We start from the raw sequence: 10,244 nt of genomic DNA on the forward strand, positions 1-10,244 counted from the left end.
GCAATTTCACCTTCCTCACTTTTCCATCCTTTCCAGGATACACTTCAATGATCCTTGCCAACTTCCACTGGTTGCGTGGCGTTATCTCATCCTTCAGGAGGACAACATCATTGATCTTAGCATTTCTGTGCTCTTTGGTCCACTTCTGTCTGCCTTGAAGATTTAACAAATACTCCTTTTTCCACCTTGTCCAGAAAGTGTTGGCAAGTAGTTGAACACGACGCCACCTCTTACGGAGATAAAGATCTTCTTTCACAAACCTTCCTGGAGGTGGAGAGATGATTGTGGACTTCATGGTTAGTATGTGATTCGGTGTCAAAGGTTCTGGGTTTGATGGATCACATAGTTGGTCAGTAGTCAATGGTCTGCTATTAATCACTGCCATGACTTCATACAGGAATGTCCTCAGAGAGGAGCTGTCGAGTTGTTTGGCTGACTGTTCCAGAATGGACATGAGAACACTTCTTATGGTGCGAATTTGTCTTTCCCAGACACCACCCATATGACTAGATGCTGGGGTGTTCATGAGAAACTCACAGTCCAGTTTCCCTAGCTTGGCTTGATCCATTTCCTTAAATGCTCCAATAAACTCATTTCTAGTGCCGACAAAATTAGTGCCTTGATCGCATCTTATCTGGCGAACTGTACCTCTGATGGCCATGAATGCACGTAAGGAGTTGATGAGGAAATCTGTAGAGAGATCGTCAAGCATTTCAAGATGCACTGCTCTGGAGCACATGCAAGTGATTAGCAAGCCATAACGCTTTAGCTCCTTGCAGCCTTCTTTGACATAAAAAGGACCAAAGCAGTCCATCCCACAGTAGGTGAATGGCGGTGTGGTCTCCATCCGATCCTCTGGGAGGTCTTCCATCTTCTGCTGCTCTGTGCGCCTTCTGAACCTTCTGCATTTTACACATTTATAGATGTAAGATGACACAATCTTGCTGCATCCAAGAATCCAGAATCCGTTAGCTCGAAGTTCATTCATGGTGATCCCTCGTCCTTGATGGTATGTCTTCTCGTGATAATGTTTGACCAGTAATGCCGACACGTGACTGTCTCTTGGCAGGATCGCGGGATGCTTGACATTGGGGTGCAAAGCTGCATGTGTTAAGCGTCCGCCTACCCGAAGAATGCCTTGGTCATCAAGAAATGGACATAACTTGTGTAACTTGCTAACCTTGTCTTTCATCTGCATCACATCATGATGTTGCAAGGTTTTTATTTGCTGAGCAAAGGCTGTTTCTTGAACCATCTTTATGATTGTTAACTCTGCTTCCTTTCTCTCTTGTAGGCTACTGATGTCGTGTGATCTACTCTTGTGATCCTTTGCTTCTTTCACATAGCGCTTGAGTCTAGCAACTGCCTTAATCATCCTAGACCAGTCGGAAAACTTGTGTAAGCGATCTAACAGTGACCTTTGTTCCTCCCCTTGTATCTTGTGGACTTGAACCTTCTTAACCTCCGGGTCACTGGTTGATAACTCTCCCACCTTAATTTCCCCACTGGGTATGACCTTTTGCCAAAGGAGGTCTGGGCCTTTGAACCAGTTTGATGCTACAAGTTGTTCTGCTGTAAGACCTCTTGAGGCGTGGTCTGCCGGATTATCTTCGGAAGTTACATACCTCCATTGGGTTGAATCTGTGCTTTGTTCGATGCGTTCCACTCGGTTTGCAACAAACACATGAAATCTTCTGGCTTCATTGCTGAGGTATCCGAGTACCACCTTCGAGTCAGTCCAATACCTTTCTTCTGAAATTTCCATTTCCAATTCCCTTTTCAGCATGTCACCAGTGGGTATAGTTGTGACTTTGGTTGGTGGAACTCTTGATCTTCCCATCACCAATGAGCAGTAGACTTCACCAGTTGTGCTTGAATGATGAAGTTCGTAGTGCTGTGCCTTGAAGTTCGAAGGAATGTAGCATCTGTGAACCTTTACGTCTGCAAGGTTTCCCAGATCACGCAACCAATACTCCCACTGAGGTCGAAGTCTGTCAGGTAAGTTATCATCCCAGCTGAGTTTATCTCGACACATTTGTTGCAAAATCTGCTTTCCCAGCAGAATGAAAGGTGACACAAACCCAAGTGGATCGAACACAGAGGCGACTGTGGCCAATACTCCTCTTCTGGTGAGTGGTTTGTCCTTAACAACTACTCTGAACTGAAATTGATCTGACGCCACACACCATTGTACGCCAAGTGCTCTTTCCATGTGTACTTCACCGAGTGCCATATCTAGCTCTTTGGGAGCTGCAGCGCATTCTTCTTTCGGAAGCGAAGCTAGAACTTTGGTGCTGTTTGAGATGAACTTGTGCAACCGAAGTTTGCCCATGCTGCAGAGTTTGCGTGCTTCATTAACCAGCTGTATTGCCTGATCTTCAGTGTCAACACTTGCTAGTCCGTCATCAACATAGAAGTTGGTTTTGATGATCTTCATTAAAACTTCCTTCCCCTTCAGCTGCAAGATGCTTGAGGCCATAGTTGGCGCAACCTGGAGAAGATGCTGCTCCAAATAGGTGTACCTTCATCCTGTAGACAGTGAATGGAGTTTCAAGGTCACCGTTCTCCCACCACAAGAACCGTAGGTAATCTTGGTCACAAGCATGCACATGGAATTGGTGGAACATGCGTTCGATGTCACACATGAAAGCCACTGGGCCTCTTCAGAAGCGACACAAGACTCCGATCAAGGTGTTTGTTAGCTCTGGACCAGTGAGGAGATGGTCATTTAAGGAAGCGCCTTGGAACTTGGCAGAGGCATCAAAGACGACACAAATCTTTCCGGGTTTTTGTGGATGATACACACCATGGTGTGGGATGTACCAAACTGGTGTCTTGTCAATGTCTTGCTCTGGGACCTTTTCAGCATCTCCATGGGCTAGGATCTCATCCATAAATTTCTTATAGTCCATATAGTACTGCTTGTTACTCTTGAGCCTTTTTTCTAAACATTTGAGGCGATGAATAGCACATACCTTGTTGTTTGTCAGGTTCGGCCTTTCGCTCTTAAATGGGAGTGGCATTTCAAAATGACCATCCTCCTTGTGCCTAATGCCGGCCTTCATCCTTGTTAAAAACTTGAGATCTTCTTGAGAGACCTTTGTGTCTTCTGGTGCTTTCTCAACAAAGTCAGACTCCAACATCTTTAGGACCTCTGTGGGAGAGATCATTTCCTTTATTTGAGTTCTGTAGACATAGTGAACCTTGTTGGTGAGATTTGAAGAGGGATTAATGTCAGGCACCACTTCCTTCACAATGACTTGGTGACTTATTCCGAAGGCGTCTCCATAATCGAGACATGGATTGCCATAACCAACAATACTCCATCCCAGATCAGTTCTTTGGGCAAACGGCTGATTTTCCTTTCCAGACACAACCTCATGAGGAACAAGTGCTTGGGGGCAGTTGTACCCAATCAGCAGACCAACATCACAGCTTTGTAGTGGAGCGATCTCACTTGCAATGCATTCAAGATGAGACCATGCCTTAGCTGTTGCGGGCGATGGAATGTGATCTTGGTTTGCGGGAATAAAGTCTCTGGCATACATCACTGGTAGAGAAATGGTCTTATTTGAGTAGAACCCTCTGACTTGTAGACCTGAGAGCTTGCGACAGGACACAACTGTGTTTCTTGAAGACATAGTAGTGAGCTTTAGCTGAGTCGATTCACCTTTGATATGCAGAGCTTGTGCCGTTTCTTCAAGAATAAAGGTCGTATCGCTCTGTGTATCAAGGAGCGCGTACACAAGAATTTGGAAGATGTGTGAGTGTCGTCAACATTCTGTGTGACTCTGTTAGAAGTTGCTTCACTTGTTGTTGGTGTGACACTGTTGTCTTGTGAGACATCTGCGTTCGTTTGTCTTGTCCTGTCACTGTTCTTGTGTGGATTTCTCCTTGTTCTTTCTTCCTTCGTGCGACTGTCATGAAGACATGTTGGATGTCTTTTATTACATGTGTCACAGGTTTCTCTCCCTTCACAATCCTTGGAGCGATGACCAGAGTTCAGACAGCCAAAACATAACTTCTTGTCTTGAACAAACTTAAGTAGGCTGTGACCCGACCTTTCACAGTACACACAACTAGCACTAACAGTCCTTTCATTTGAGTTAGTTGCTAGCACCTTTGCTCCATTGCCTCTGTTCCTTGTTGTTTTTGCCCCTTCAGTTTCACTTGGCTTCAGAGCAAAGAGAGATGTTATGGGATTACAGGCAATTTTGGCTTCCCGTGAGATGAAATCTACAAACTGGCTGAAGCATGGAAAGGTGTGAGTCTCTTCTTGCACTTCTGTAACCTTTCTGTTCCACCTTGAAGTAAGCCAATCTGGAAGTTTTGCGAGCATTTTTTGGTTTTCATTGCAGTCATTGAGCACTTCAAGCCCCTTCATTTGCGACATGGCTGTCTTACAGCAGCAAAGGAAGCCAGCAAATGCTTGAAGTTCCATACTGCCTTTAGAGCTTATCTTAGGCCATGCGTCAAGTTTGTCTCTGAAGGCCTTTGCTACAAGGAAGGGATTGCCATACCTCTCTTCGAGAACTGTCCATGCTGCATAGTATGCAGACTCTGTGCCAAGCGGGAAGTAGCCTTCTATTGCCTTCCTTGCAGGTCCACTTACATATTTCCTCAGATAATAAGTCTTCTCTTCAGTTGGTATATTTTTCCTGTCAATCAGAGTCTGAAAGGAAATTTTCCAATCATTATATCTGATAGGGTCGCCACTGAATATTGTTGGCTCTGGTACCGGAAGACGACTTGCATTAAGAGACACTGCAAATGCTTTGACCAGATCTTCTGTGTTCACCTCTCGGTGCGGTGTCACATTTCGTGGCGAGGAACACCGTTTCATATGCTGGTCATTGTTTTCAGACTTGACTTCATTTTTCTTATCAGATCTGTGGTGAAGTAGGTTGTATATTTCTTCATCTGAACATTCACTTTGTTCATACACCTGCTGTCGAGCCTTTGCTGCATTCAGCTTTTTTACAGTCTCAAGTCGCTCTATTTCTCTGCACTTAGCGTCTAGAGCCTTTTGTCTTTGTGCTATTTCTGCTTCTTGCCTTTCAACTTCCTTCATATGGATTTCTTGTTCAAGCAGAACTTGGAGAGCAGCCTCATTTGCTGCAACTTCAGCAGCTGCATCTTGTCTTTTAGCCGAGAGCTGGCTGGAGTGTCTAGAGGAAACCCTCGAATGAGAAGAGAGCTTAGTGTGGTGTGACTTAACACTCATCCTGTCTGAGGCTTCTAACTTAGGTATACCTCAGTCTCCTTCCATTTTTCATCCCTTTGACTTTTCACATCTGAGGCAACGGATTTAGATGAAGACTCAGCGTCCTTCCAAAGTTCTTCATCTCTTTTAACCTCCGCACTACTTGGGCTTGGACACTTTCCTACAGATTCGATAATTGTCTTTGTTATGGCTTCACACGTATCCATCCTTCGTCTTGTGTCACTATCTGGAGATTCAATACGTCTCAAGTCATCATAGGCTGCATTCACATCCTTAGAAGCACTCAAAACCTTGGAAACATGTTCTTGTAGCAGATCCTTTGAGCATTGACCATCTATAGCTCCTTTGGCATCCTTAATGACAACCTTCCACTTCTCATAGCGCACACTGAAACGATGTGCAGCCTTCTTTATGTGCTCACCGTACAGTTCTTTGCCCTTTTCCGTCAATGTACGGACTCGTTGGCTCTGTCGTGCTCTTTGTGAGGTAGTAGAAACATCATCAGCTGTGCCTTCAACTGCTTGTAGTTGCTCATCTGCAGAGAGTTGTTCCACATCACCCTTTTCACTGACTTCTGGATTAGCCTCAAACTCTGCCATTGTTGGAGGGGTTTGGTTTTTTTTGTATATCTTACTTAGCCTTAATGTAAAGGTGCAGCAGCTTAAATTTGATTTGGTAGTTGAGGAGCAAATGAATATTAATCTACATTTACTGTTACAACTTTAAGGCACAGTAATTACTATTACTCCTTAAACATCACTTAACGTGTATACTTAAGTCACATTACATATCTTGTCCAAGCCAGTAATACTGTTTCATACAGCAACTGCTGAAGCCCACCATATGCACAATACACAGGTTACTCATCACAACATTAACTTAACACTGTATGAATATCAGTCACTTGAACAGCAGAAATGTAAACAATGAGAAAGAAAGAAAAAAGATGAAATATTCCATTCCTTTGTTCATTTATAAAAGGAAACTTATCTTAATTATTTTTACATTCCTTTTCCTTTTTATTTCTCTTTCTTGTGGTTAATTATATTCAGTCCTTTAACTGAGGCAACACTTATTTTCGGGGCACCTGACTTTCCTGCGGGGCTGCGTCCTTCATCTACCCGTGCAGAGCGGAGTTCTCACTGTAGCACCCTCAAGGATTGACGTACGCACGATGTAGTTATAAAACAGGGTTTATTCTGGTCTTGGCAACCCGTGAGAACTGCTCACAGACAAAACAATAAAACAAAAACATCACATCAAAATGCGCTCTTGTACGTAGTGTCAATCAATCAAAAAATCCTTAATTACAGAAAATAAACCATTTAAAATACACAAACCTCGTGAGCTGACATCCAGGAGGTGCTAAATAGTCCTTTATGGCCTTATTGCCTTATCTTCCATCTTCTTTGTCAATTATTTCCACTCGTTAAACGATATTTTCTCCATGTGTGGAGCTAACTGTGAGTTGCAGCATGAGGACACCATGTGCGCTAGCAAAAGAAAAGTGGCTGGGTGGAGACCCAAACAGCAAAGCTGTACCCTACACAGTTCACCACCAGAGGGCGCAAAGGAACAAAATCCAGACATACAGCTTAACAAATATTAAATGCAACAAACATCAAATGCAACAAACATCAAATGCAAAAGACCGTTACAAAGGTGTAGGTCCATTAGGTTATGTTGTGGTGATCCTCGGGTTGGGGGATGGGTGATCTGGAGTGCAAAATTAAACACTCCCCCTGCCAGAGGGGTGTTCGCCCAGGGCACCAAATAGGCTAAGACCACCACTGACTATATCACCTAAAGAAAAGCCTGATATCTTCCTTATGGCTTGAGATGGATTGGCAATAGACATCAGCCTCACAGGTATCAGCTGTTATAGGACAGTATTGGAGCCAGTCCTTCATTATTTTTCTAAAAGGTAACTTACTTATGTGTCTGTAGTTACTCACCAGAACATATAGTTTTTTAACACTACTCATTACATTACTTTTGGGTTACTCTGCAAAATTACCCGAAATGCACTGTCTCATATTTACCAGTTAACAACATAAACCTGAGGCTATAGTCCAGCACACTTATATTATACAAATCCCTTTGCTAAAGAGGACACACATAGGATATTTTTTTCAGTATTTATGTATGAACACAAAGCCCACAACACAAAGCAATGATGAAAATCAACCCAAAGAGCATTCAGTGATGACCACAGTGATTTTACTGTAGGTTCCAAACTTGACTACTCATCACTGCTGTTGTTATCTGTTGGAGATCAGGCTCTGATTTCTGGGTTAGGGTCAGCATACACTTAGCTTTAAGATCACTCTTGTGATGTTGCCTTTGTAGATGTTTGCAAAGAGCAAACTAAAATTCAGTCATTTCTGTCCTAGAGGCAGTTTGAACTCCATATCTCTGCTTTAGATTGCGCCACCCCACACTAGCAGTTGGCTTATGTTAACATGGAAGCTAAAGATGCACCGTGGTTCAGATTGGTGGCCTTTGGAGGTAGGCCCAGTTTCTCTCTGAAGAGATGAGACTTCAGAAGCAGCAGTATAGTTTGCTGGATTGTGTGAAAGAGCTTATTAAGTCAGCGGAGTCAAGGCATAGGCTAGTGAACTGCTGTAATTAGCCAGTATCTGCATCTGTGCAGCACACCCCAAATCCTACGCTATAATATATAAAATGCTAGAATTCTGCTAAATAATACTGATGCCCCAAATTCCTGGATACCCTGTACTTTACATCAAAGCAAACAGCACAAACAAGCTTGGCAGGTCTAGTTCAAACAGCTATTGGCTATAGCTGTTTGCCACACCTGTCAGTGAAAGCACCCACACTCCTAACTTCAGTAACATGCTAGAGCTGTAAAAAAAGTAACCTCTTAGAATTGTTATGAAGGGGGAAATTATCCACACATGCCAAAATTACATTTGGCCATATCTTTACTTTGAGATACAGAGACCGCTCGCTTCTGTAGTTCTGTCGTCAAGAAGAAAAAAAAAAATTGTTGAAAAATCTGTAATATTTTGTGGTACTATAGACTATGTGCACGTTAGCATATGCTACTTCCGGTGCGGAAACTCCTGTGGGGAGCTTTGTTTCCGGTGTCCTATTCACGCCTTGTTTACGGTCCAAAACAAGTTTAGCAAATGAATGACTCAAGCGGCGATTTACATTTCTGTAGATGTTTTGGGCATTTATCCAATATATCTGTAAATGATATTCATCGACTTGTCGATATTTTTCCCCCGCGTCTCAGAGCAAAAGAGAAAAGGGATTCAAATTTTATATTTCTCAGTATCTGTAAACAGCGGTCCCTCGTTTATCGCGGGTGTTATGTTCTAAAAATAACCAGCGATAGGTGAAATCAAGTAGCCAATTTTATTTTTTAAAAACGTTTCGTCGACATCGTAGACATACAGTACTGCACTTCAGAGTCACACTGCTAGCGATCGATGCAGCGATTCTGTACTGTACAGGAGAGACATCACGGAGGAGATCGTCTGCAGCGATCAGGACACAATGTGATGTAAAAAAAATAAAATAAACATGCAAACTTGCACTAAAAAATCTGCGAAACAGCGAGGTGAAAGGTGAACCGCGTTATAGCGAGGGACCACTGTAATTTTGAAGGTAAGTCACAACATACCCTTCATAAATACTAATGCATAGAAAACGTTACCAGCAATCGTTCATTTTTTGTGTGGCTTTTTTTCACGGTTTGTTAACATGCTGTGTAGGTGTGTACTTGACTAGCTGATCTCGACATAACAGGGAAACATCTGGTTTGACTATTCTTCACCTGTAGTTTGAATGCTGAACATTTGCCTGTTTAAATCATAATAACTGTCACTATACAGAGATGTGCTTCTGAATGTGGATGATGTGTCTTCTGCTGCAGTAATGCAGTTCTGCCTGTGTTGAGTGATGTAAACAACTGATTGATCTAAACTCTTTAAACGTCAAAATTGATCATTAGATTTTTTATGACACAACAGTGGTGAGTGTTCCCACCTTCTGCTCTTTGTAACTTAACGCGATCTTTCCGTTTTCGAGTTTTGGACATGATTTTGGAGTATATCTTCGCAGTAGCGATTGACCGCAAAGTAAAGCTACCGGAAATGTACAACCCTACATCTGGTCTCAAACCAGGAAGTTAGCATTTTCTCGTGCTAACTTCTCGTATAGGCCCTCAAATTATGAAACAAAGCTCAAACTCAGGGATAACATGCTTCAAGTCATACAAGAGAATGCAAGCTGTTTGTAATAATTCTATTAATTCTGATTGACTGTCAGGTGTAATATCAATCTATGCGTTGGAGTGGGTGTTAAAATGCTCTTTAAGTCATTAGTGATTACAGTGTACTATAAGCAAACTGTGCCTTCACACAGCAGAACTGGTTGCTTTGATATCATGGTGCAGTGTCTGCGTTACCACTCAAACAGTGCAGACGCCAGCTTTGAGTCATATGGAGCCGTGCCTGTTACTAGCTGCTATAGCTCTCTACATTAACACTGCTAGTATCAAAACCATTAAAATACACAAAGTTCACCAAATTAAATCCCTGCTTCCTGCTCTTGCCAAGAAACGCTTGCTAATATTTTGGAATATGCCAAGTATTTGGATACAGGGATGAAAGTCTGGTGGGAGTGAGCTGTTGGTTTTACTAATGAACAAATGTTCCTCACCAAAAACTGGTAAGGGGAAAGTTAGCTGGCAAGGGTGTATATGAGGGCCGCTGGTTAGATTCTGAACTTTAATCAGCTGCTGTTAAATGATGGAGTACATGGTAGATCAAAAACAAGGCACTGTTGAAATATCAGGTACAATACGCACAGCATGTGCTAAAGGAACGGGCCTGTAGCAGGAAGGCAAGGCAAGGCAAGGCAAGTTTATTTGTATAGCACAATTCAACAACAAGGCGATTCAAAGTGCTTTACAGAGACATTAGAAACAAGAACAAATAAAAAGCATGATTTAAAATTGATTAAAACAAGCAAATAAACTAACTAACTA

The 10,244-nt window shown here is 42.5% G+C and overlaps 1 pseudogene; it reads right to left on the reverse strand.

The window, feature by feature from the left end:
* Positions 1 to 4,694: 4,694 nt before the first annotated feature.
* Positions 4,695 to 5,823, reverse strand: LOC147302350 (uncharacterized; annotated as a pseudogene).
* Positions 5,824 to 10,244: the final 4,421 nt, after the last annotated feature.

Source organism: Aulonocara sp. 'chitande type north' Nkhata Bay, linkage group LG23, assembly GCF_057382095.1.
Source record: "Aulonocara sp. 'chitande type north' Nkhata Bay isolate Kocher_YH1m ecotype deep benthic linkage group LG23, A_spYH_male_GT1.1, whole genome shotgun sequence".
NCBI lineage: Eukaryota > Metazoa > Chordata > Actinopteri > Cichliformes > Cichlidae > Aulonocara > Aulonocara sp. 'chitande type north' Nkhata Bay.